This window comes from Mauremys reevesii, linkage group 14, assembly GCF_016161935.1.
Source record: "Mauremys reevesii isolate NIE-2019 linkage group 14, ASM1616193v1, whole genome shotgun sequence".
Lineage (NCBI taxonomy): Eukaryota > Metazoa > Chordata > Testudines > Geoemydidae > Mauremys > Mauremys reevesii.
In genome coordinates this window covers 35,962,179-35,972,134 of record NC_052636.1, presented here as the reverse complement: position 1 = coordinate 35,972,134, position 9,956 = coordinate 35,962,179, and the positions used below count along the sequence as shown (strand labels likewise).

The following is a 9,956-nucleotide window of genomic DNA, read 5'->3' as shown; positions in this document are numbered from 1 at the left end:
GAAGTTTGTCAGTGAGATCAGTAGCAATAAATGTGAACTGAAGGAGTGCTTTCTCCTCTGTGCTGACAGGTTTGAATTGTGTTACTGTACTATGAGATAAAGCTTTACAATATCCTGCTCTAATTTCAGGATGGGTCTGTAACCATAATTAGTCTCTGTAGAAGTGGGACTTTCAAAATTCCCAAGGAATTTAAGGGGTGGGGTTCACGGTTGGTCACCTGAGGGAGTGCAGTAGAATTCAAACCAAAGACCAGAGAAGCGAGAACAGGGATTGTGGGACACCTCCCGGAGGCCAATCACAGCACTGTAATCGACCAGGGTGTCTACACTGGCACCACGGGACTGTAGTCCCGGTGCAGAAAGCTGTACGCCTCTCGTTGGGAATCCCTCTGATTTACTGTTTTTACAGAGGGTGAAATGACAATTTTTCCTATCCCTGCCCTGTTCTTTGTATTAGTTCAATATATTTTAAGTGAGAAAAATGGTAGAAAAAAATATCTGCTCTCCAGCACAACTTGAAGCAACATCAGAGCAACTGGGAATGAAACAATTTATTTCCAAAAGGGGAACTCGATGACTAACAATGGCTTTGAAATGGGGGGACAGTATAACCGTGATGCTCAGGGTTTGTTTAGACTAGGAAAAGTGATGGAATTTAGGTCAGTTGAAGGGGAAAGCTAATGCCAACCCCTGCACCTGGGCATCTGTTCTACAACTATAATTGTCTTTTTACATCAAGATCACTAACTTGAGCAGACAACGCCATGTACAGCCCTAGTGGATGTAAGGCACAGATACTTTTTGCCTCACTGTACCTTGTTGGGATCAAACCTCCAGGAGCTGATGAACATTCCTGGCTCAAAAGGAAAGGAGTTGATAGAAAAGATCACACTGACCCCAAAGAAGGGTGAGCTGCAAAAGGCAGAAGCAGGTAACTCATCTGGTGGAGCTGAGAGACCACGGTGAAGATGGTGCAAAAATCACTATGTGGGAATTAGGAAATGTGATTTTTTAAAAAAATTTTGCCCAGCCCTAGTCAAGGGATTTATTACAGTTCTCTCTCATGTGGATTTTCTGATGTCTAATAAGGTCTGAGTTCTGATTGAAGCTTTTCCTGCACTCAGAGCACGTGTAGGGCGTCTCCCCTGTGTGGATTCTCTGATGTCTAATAAAGTTTGAGCGCTGATTGAAGCTTTTCCCGCACTCAGAACATTTGTAGGGTGTCTCCCCTGTGTGGATTCTCTGATGTCTGATAAGGTCTGAGTTCTGATTGAAGTTTTTCCTGCATGCAGCGCACGTGTAGGGCTTCTCCCCTGTGTGGATTCTCCTGTGTGTACTCAGGACAGAGCTCTGATTGAAGCTTTTCCCACACTCAGAGCATTTGTAGGGCGTCTCCCCTGTGTGGATTCTCTGATGTCTGATAAGGGCAGAGCTCCAATTGAAGCTTTCGCCGCACTCATGGCACATGTAGTGTGTCTCTTCCAAGTTAATTCTGTCACTTGTTATAAGGTCTGAGTGGCTACTAAAGTTTTCCTCTGGCCTCTGCTGAGTCTCACAGGCTTTTGTTTTTTCTGCGAGTGGACAACTCCCAGAAACATTCCCTTTGGATCTTCCTGATAAAGTTCCATGTGGTTCTCCTTGCTCAGCATCTTCCTGCTGGGGTTTCTCCTCCTCATTCTGACTCACCATCCCATCACCTGATGGGAGACAGAGAGAATCCAGACACAGGTCACTCCCTTTGCCGGAAAGAAAGAAAATCTCAGAGAGAGGAATGGTAAAAGGGATGAACAATCCAAAATAAGTGTGGGAGAGATCAAACCTATCAGGTGCTGATTTTCCCCAAACCCTTCCACAGAAGAGAGAGGAAGGGATCAGTTTTGGTCTGCATCTCACGAGAACACTCGGGGGAAAGTGAGACTGGGGAGGGACCTGCTGCCAGTTGTCACTCATGGCTTCCCTCCTATTCTGACTGACATCTGCCATAATGATTCCACATCTGCAGGGAACAATCCTGAACTTGGAGAGCTCACAGGATCTTTGTAGGGCATCCCGAATGTTTCCTGCATTCCCACACAGTTTTTGAGTTGGTTTAACCAATTCCTCACCTGTGAAGGCAGCTCTTGGAAGCAGTTCTTTCTCAGAGCCCTGGAGGTCTGGGACCCACGGCTGTTCCCCTCGTTCCATCTGTGAGATCACATCAGGTTTGGAATTTGGAAACCCTACTGCAGGTAAAGAAAACGAGGGAGGTCAGTGAAATTTGTGGGATACTTGTCACAAAGAATATTCCATGGTTTTAACCCCCAGCTCATTTTTAAGCAGTAACATCCCAAGGCCAGCTTCCTTGGCTCAAAGTGGCAGGAGAGTTATTATGATTATAAATCATATGCATTACCTTAGTGCCTAAGGACCGACTAACAGTGGGTCACCATTGTGCTCGGCAAAGTACAAACAGAGAACAGTAGATGGCCCATGCCCTGAAGAATTTACAATCTGAATAGACAAGACAGACACAGAATGGGGGAAGGGATAGACCCCACTGTTAAAAGAAATATTCAGGCCTGCCTGTAAAGTCTATAGTTTAAGAACTTAGGTGTATTTTTTATCACTTAGCTACTTACAGGAGTATGAAAACAAAGTATCAAAATCACTGTCTGTATTTGTAAGGGCCTTCTCTTACTGTGACAGTCTGAGTCCTTGTTCTTAGGCTAAGGCCTTTGGCTAAGCAGCAGGGGCAGCCATAAGCTGGGAAGCGAAGGGTCACATCCTCACATCCCAAACCCGTCACACTGAAAAAGATGGTTACTCACCATTGTAACTGTTGTTCTTTGAGATGTGTTGCTCATATCCATTCCAGTTAGGTGCGCGCGCCGTGTGCACGCTCGTCGGAAGTTTTTTACCCTAGCAACACTCGGTGGGTCGGCTGGGTGCCCCCTGGAGTGGTGCCGCTATAGCGCCAGATATATACCCCTGCCGACCCGTCCACTCCTCAGTTCCTTCTTGCCGGCTACTCCGACAATGGGGAAGGAGGGCAGGTGCGGAATGGATATGAGCAACACATCTCGAATAACAACAGTTACAACGGTGAGTAAGCGTCTTTTCTTCTTCGAGTGCTTGCTCATATCCATTCCAGTTAGGTGATTCCCAAGCCTTACCTAGGCGGTGGGGTCGGAGTGAGACGTCGCAGAATGCAAAACTGCTGAGCCAAAGGCTGCATCGTCTCTGGATTGTTGGACCAATGCGTAGTGTGAGGCAAAGGTGTGAATCGATGACCAGGTAGCCGCCCTACATATTTCCTGGATGGGGACATGAGCCAGGAAGGCGGCAGAAGAGGCCTGCGCCCACGTAGAATGGGCAGTGAGATGGCTAGTGGGAACGTGAGCCAGTTCGTAGCACGTTCTGATGCAGGATGTTACCCAAGATGAGATCCGTTGGGAAGAGACCAGCATGCCCTTCATGTGGTCTGCCACTGCTACAAAGAGCTGGGGTGAACGCCGGAAGGGTTTTGTTCTCTCTATATAAAAGGCGAGAGCCCTACGGACATCCAAAGTATGTAGTTGTTATTCCCTGCGCGATGAGTGCGGCTTTGGGGAAAAAACTGGGAGGAAGATGTCTTGATTGACATGAAAAGCAGACACCACCTTAGGGAGGAAAGAGGGGTGTGGTCGCAGGTGTACCTTGTCCTTATGGAAGACGTATAAGGGGGATCAGCCGTCAAGGCACGAAGCTCCGAGACTCGCCTCGCCGAGGTGATAGCGTCGAGGTGATAGCGACCTTTCTTCCAGGAAAGGTACAGCAGGGAACATGTGGCCATAGGCTTGAAGGGGGCCCCCATAAGCTTGGTCAACACCAGGTTTAGATCACAGGTGGGGGCTGGGTGATGGACTTGGGGGTACAACCGTTCCAGTCCCTTAAGGAACCTGGAAACCATGGGGTGAGAGAAAATTGAACAGTCACTTTCACCTGGGTGGAAGGCGGAAATAGCTGCCAGATTAACCTTTATAGAAGAGACCGCCAGGCCCTGCTCTTTGAGAGACCAGAGACAATCCAGGATAGTAGGGATGGAAACCTGTCCTGGGACCAAGTTACTCTGATCGCACCAGTGCGAGAAACGCTTCGACTTGGCGAGATAAGTCGTCCTGGTGGAAGACTTCCTACTTCCCAAGAGGACCTGTTGTACCGAAGCAGAGCAGCAGAGCTCGGATTGGTTCCACCACGCAGGAGCCATGCAGTGAGATGAAGGGACTGCAGGTCTGGGTGGTGAAGCCTGCCGAAGTCCTGTGTTATGAGGTCCGGCCACAGTGGCAGGGGAATCGGATCCGCCACTGAGAGGTCGAACAACAGGGTGTACCAGTGCTGCCTCGGCCATGCTGGAGCAATGAGGATCAGGTTGGCTCTGTCCCTGCGGAGCTTGAGAAGGACTCTGTGAACAAGGGGAAACGGCGGAAAGGCATAAAATAGGTGCCTTGTCCACGGGAGGAGGAATGCGTCTGAGAGGAGCCTGGGAGCGTCCTTGGTAGGAGCAGAACACCTGGCATTTCCTGTTCTCTCGGGAGGCAAAGAGGTCTATGCAGGTAAAGCCCCACCTCCGGAAGACAGAATGGATGATGTCAGGATGGATCGACCATTCGTGAGACAGGAAGGATCTGCTGAGGCGATCTGCCAGAGTGTTCTGGACTCCTGGGAGAAAAGACGCTACCAAATCGATTGAGTGGGCTATGCAAAAGTTCCACAGGTGAGTGGCTTCTTGGCGAAGTAGGGAGTAGCACGCCCCCCTGCTTGTTTATGTAATACATGGTCGTCGTGTTGTCTGTGAACACAGATACACAGTGGCCTTGGAGATGGACCCGAAACACCTGGCATGCTAGACGGACTGCCCTCAGCTCCTGCACATTGATATGCAGGGTCAGCTCCTGGGGCAACCAGAGGCCTTGAGTGTGAAGGTTCCCGAGGTGGGCACCCCAACCCAGAGATGATGGGTCTGTGGTTAGTGCCACCGAGGGTTGAGGAGGGTGGAACGGCATCCCTGCGCAAACTACAGTGAGGTCCAGCCACCAAGTGAGGGAGTCGAGAACCGTCCTGGGGATAGGGATCACCGAATCTATATTGTCTCTGTGTGGACGGTATAGAGAAGCAAGCCAGGTTTGGAAGCACCGAAGTCGCAGTCTCACGTACTTGGTCACAAAGGTGCAGGACGCCATGTGACCTAATAGACCGAGGCAGGTATGCACCAACGTTGTCGGGAAGGATTGAAAACTTCGAATGATCAAAGACATTGACTGAAAACGTGGCAGAGGAAGGCAGGCCCTGGCCAGATTGGAGTCCAGAACTGCTCCAGTAAAGTCTATTCTCTGCGTTGGAGTCAGGGTAGACTTTTCTACATTGATCATGAGGCCGAGCCTCCCAAAGAGGTCTTTGACGACACACAGGTGCTGTGATACTTGCACCTGGGAAGTCCCTCGAATGAGCCAATCGTCGAGGTACGGGTAGACGTGTATTCGACGACGGCGGAGGGAGGCAGCTACAACGGCCATACATTTGGTGAAGACTCTCGGGGCCGTAGAAAGACCGAAGGGAAGCACCGTGAACCGGAAGTGCTGTTGGTTGACCACAAAACGGAGAAACCGTCTGTGCGGCGGGTAAATGGCGATATGGAAATACACGTCCTTCATATCGAGGGCGGCATACCAGTCTCCCGGATCCAGGGATGGGATGATGGTCCCTTAGGATACCATGCGGAACTTGAGCTTTATCATGAATTTGTTGAGTTCTCGCAGGTCGAGGATCGGTCGTAGACCCCCCTTTGCCTTGGGGATTAAAAAGTAGCGGGAACAGAACCCCTTGCCCCTCATGTCCTCTGGCACCTCTTCTATGGCTCCCAGCGTTAGGAGCGCCTGAACCTCTTGTAAGAGGAATTGCTCGTGAGAGGGGTCCCTGAAGACGGACGGGTGGGGAGGGTGGGATGGGGGTGGAGAAACAAATTGGAGGTGGTATCCTGTTTCCACCGTGCAAAGGACCCAACGGTCGGAGGTGAGCTGGGACCATGCAGGGAGGAAATGGGAGAGGCGGTTGAAGAAGGAGGGAGAAGGATCCGGCAGGGAAACTGGTGGGCCATCCTCAAACATCCCATCAAACGTTTTGTTTTGGCCCCGTAGGTGGTTTAGGGGGCGCTTGACTTTGGTTTCCCTGAAGGCCAGACTGTCTCCACTGATTGCCCCTGCCGCGCCGTCTGGTCGTATTCTGGCGCGGTCTAGGCTGGTTATAAGGGCGGTATGGTTGGGGCCAGAAGGACCTATGTTGGGTCACCGGCGTGTGCATACCCAACGAGCGCATTATGACTCGATTGTCCTTGAGGCTCTGCGCAGATCCGAGAAAAGGCCCTGGCCCTCAAAAGGTAAATCCTGAATTGTCTGCTGCAATTCTGGGGGAAGGCCTGAAGCTTGTAGCCAGGAGATGCGTCTCATCGTTACCCCGGACGCAAGCGTTCTGGCTGCTGAGTCCGCTGCATCCAGAGAGGCCTGGAGGGAAGTTCTCGCCACCTTTTTACCCTCCTCTAGTAGGGCCGTAAACTCTGCGTGGGACTCCTGGGGAAGGAGTTGTGCAAACTTCCCCACAGACACCCACGTATTAAAATTATAACGACTTAGGAGGGCCTGCTGGTTTGCAACCCTAAGTTGGAGGCCTCCAGCCGAGTAGACCTTACGGCCTAGGAGGTCCATGTGCCTAGCCTCCTTCGCCTTAGGAGCCGGTGCTTGCTGGCCATGACGCTCCTGTTCGTTCACGGATTGGACAACCAGGGGGCAGGGAGGTGGGTGGGTGTAGGACCATATATTTTCCCCTTAGTGGGGACCATATATTTTCTCTCTACTCCCCTAGCTGTAGGTGTAATAGAAGCTGGGGATTGCCAAATTGTGTCTGCATTGGCTTGAATAGTGCGGATGAATGGGAGAGCCACTCGAAGGGGCACATCCGCCGATAATATGTCTATGACAGGGTCCTCTATTTCAGCAACCTCCTCCACTGGCAAATTCATGTTTTGTGCTACTCTCCGCAAGAGGTCTTGATGGGCCCGGAGGTCAATAGGCGGAGGACCAGAGGAAGATGTTCCTGCCACTGCCTCATCAGGAGAGGAGGAGGAGGAGAGGCCCGGTACCAACGGTTCCTGAGGTGGGTCATGGACCGGCAGAGCACCATCTGCATCTGGTGGAATCTCAGGGTCTGCAGATTGAAGTGGATCCTCGTCCGTGCCCGCGGGAGGAGGATGGCTTACAGTCGCTTCAGGAACCCTGTGCTCTGAGAGGCCGGAGCGTTGAGCCACAAGTGGGGCACCTTGGGCCTCGTGATATGCCCACGGAGTCCAAAAGGCCCATTGATGAGGACCTTGCTCCTGGCTTTGTGCCTCTGGATGGTGGCACGGAATATCAGATGCCCGGTCCTGGCGGTAAGAAGCACTCCCAGCCCGAGATGATATTGATGTGTGTCTCGAAGGACACGGCGGGGCCGAGAGACCCTGGTAAGGTACTGCTGTTGCTGACGTGCGGTCATGGGGCGGCACCAGTGAGCGGTACCGGTTTTGTCGGTGCTGCGAACGAAACCGGGACCTTCTACTGTGCCAGTGCCGGGAGGTCGACCGGGATCTCGAGTCCCTGTGCCGAGAGTGACTGCGGGACGCACGGTACTGAGATTGGTACCGAGAGCCGGATCGGTACCGGGAGTATCTGTTCGGTGATCGACATCTTGAACATCTCCGCGAGTACAACCAGTACCGCGATGGAGAGCGGTGCCGGGACTGCGAGCGGTGCTGGGATTGGGAACGGCGGGAGCGGGAACGTCTCCGAGACCGAGACCTGGAAAGACGTCTCTCCGGTGGACCAACAGAAGGAGGCCTTATGAGGGCCGGCTTGCCGATGGATTGGATAACCCACACCGGCGGTGCCGGGGGTTGAGGCTGCATCGACTCCATCAGCATGATGAGCTCTCTTGCCATTGAGAATGTCTCCGGCGTAGAAGGGAGAGCGAGCTCGATCACAGCGTCAGCCGGGGAGCTATGTGGCACCGGACTCAACAGCCCTTGCGGTACCAGAATCAACGGTGCCGCGCTAGGAGCAGCTGCCAACTGCGGTGCCTGTGTTGACAGTGCCGCAGCCGTTACTGGGGTCTGACGGACGGACTTTGATGCTTGCTCCTTTTGCGAGGATGGGGTCGGAGCAGTACATCGTTTCCCCATCGAGGAAAGGGAGCGGTGCCGGAGAGCCGGTGCCGGCAGATGTCAGTGCCAGGAGTCCTTCTTGGTACCAGAGCGATCCGGTGCTGAAGGTGCGCTCCTCACCGATGCGGTCTGTTGGGCGGTCGATGCCGGCACCGTGGGACTAAAGGCCGATTCCATAAGGAGCTGCTTTAGTCGGAAGTCCCGCTCCTTCTTGGCTTGAACGACTTGCAAATTCGGCACTTGTCTGTCAAGTGGGATTCTCCTAAACACTTTAGGCAGGAGTCATGAGGATCCCCCACCGGCATCAGCTTCTAGCACGCCGAGCAGGGTTTAAATCCCGGCGCCTTGGGCATGAGCCAGCACCGGGTCGGAGGAAAGGGGGCTACTCCCCCAATCCCCCGCTTAACTATATACACTAACTATGAAATAACGTACTAAAACTAACTATAACTACAAGAGCTTGAACTATATACACGATAAAGGGTAAATAACTCCGAGAAGCTAGGGATGTGGAGGTCATCAAAGCCACTCTCCACAGTTCCAACGACCGTCACGGGCGGTAAGAAGGAACTGAGGGGCGGATGGGTCGGCAGGGGTATATATCCGGTGCTATAGCGGCGCCACTCCAGGGGGCGCCCAGCCGACCCACCGAGTGTTGCTAGGCTAAAAATCTTCCAACGAGCGTGCACGCAGCGCGTGCACACTTACTGGAATGAATATGAGCAAGCACTCGAAGAAGAACTATATTTACCCTGAGGATATAACCCCTGCTAGGGACAATAATGAACTGAGAGACCTCCCAAGGGCTTTGTTGGGCATCCCAGATGTTTCCTTCAGGCACTTACAGATTCTGAGGTGGTTTAATGTTTCCTCACCTGTGCAGGGAGATCTCAGGATCTCTCTTTCCTCTGAACCCTGGAGGTCTGGGACGCATGGCTCTTCCCCTTGTTCCAGCTGGGAGATCACATCATGCTGGAAAACTAGAAACCCTGCTCAGATGAAAGAAAACAAAGGAATTCAGTTGATTTCATAAGACTTGGTCATAAAAAAACATTCTATTAATTTAACTTCAGTGCTTAGTGTGACCTGGTGGGCCAGGGGCAGTTCTCACTGAAAATGCCAAAGTTAGGGCAGGCTGAAAAAGGGAGAGCAGATGCTCCCAAAACTGCTGGTTAACACTGAAGTTAAACTCACCGACCAGTCACCAGCTGTGCTTCTGATCCCCCACATGGGTTATCGAGAAGCTGAAAAAAGAAATCACACGGCCCCCTTTATTCCATCCCAGTTCTCTGGCTCCTAATCAGCAGCGAGGTCCAGCACATTGAGAGGTTATTTAAAAACTCTGCTCACATAAACAAAGTGTTCCTCTGACCCCAAAGGCTCAGCCACATCACCAGGTCAGTATAAGTTTGGATATTACCCGAAATTCCATCCTTCCAGCCAATCCTTTAGCATCTAAACTAAAGGTTTAAATGAAAGAAAGAAAGACGTTAAATGGGAAAGCAGTCAGATACATTCCAAAATTGATATATCAGGTTAGGTAATAATTGGAGATATACCAATCTCCTAGAACTGGAAGGGACCTTGAAAGGTCATTGAGTCCAGCCCCCTGCCTTCACTAGCAGGACCAATTTTTGCCCCAGATCCCTAAGTGGCCTCCTCAAGGATTGAACTTACAACCCTGGGTTTAGCAGGCCAATGCTCAAACCACTGAGCTATCCCTCCCCCCATTCTAAGCAGTATTGGTGAG

The 9,956-nt window shown here is 51.7% G+C and overlaps 1 long non-coding RNA gene across 1 annotated transcript; it reads right to left on the bottom strand.

Annotated features, from left to right (window-relative positions):
• Window positions 1-1,634: 1,634 nt before the first annotated feature.
• Window positions 1,635-9,135, bottom strand: LOC120381954. Its single transcript, XR_005588189.1, has 3 exons — window positions 9,082-9,135; window positions 2,106-2,222; window positions 1,635-1,697 (listed from the first exon to the last, which is right to left on the bottom strand). It is a non-coding gene; the product is annotated as an uncharacterized LOC120381954 (long non-coding RNA).
• Window positions 9,136-9,956: the final 821 nt, after the last annotated feature.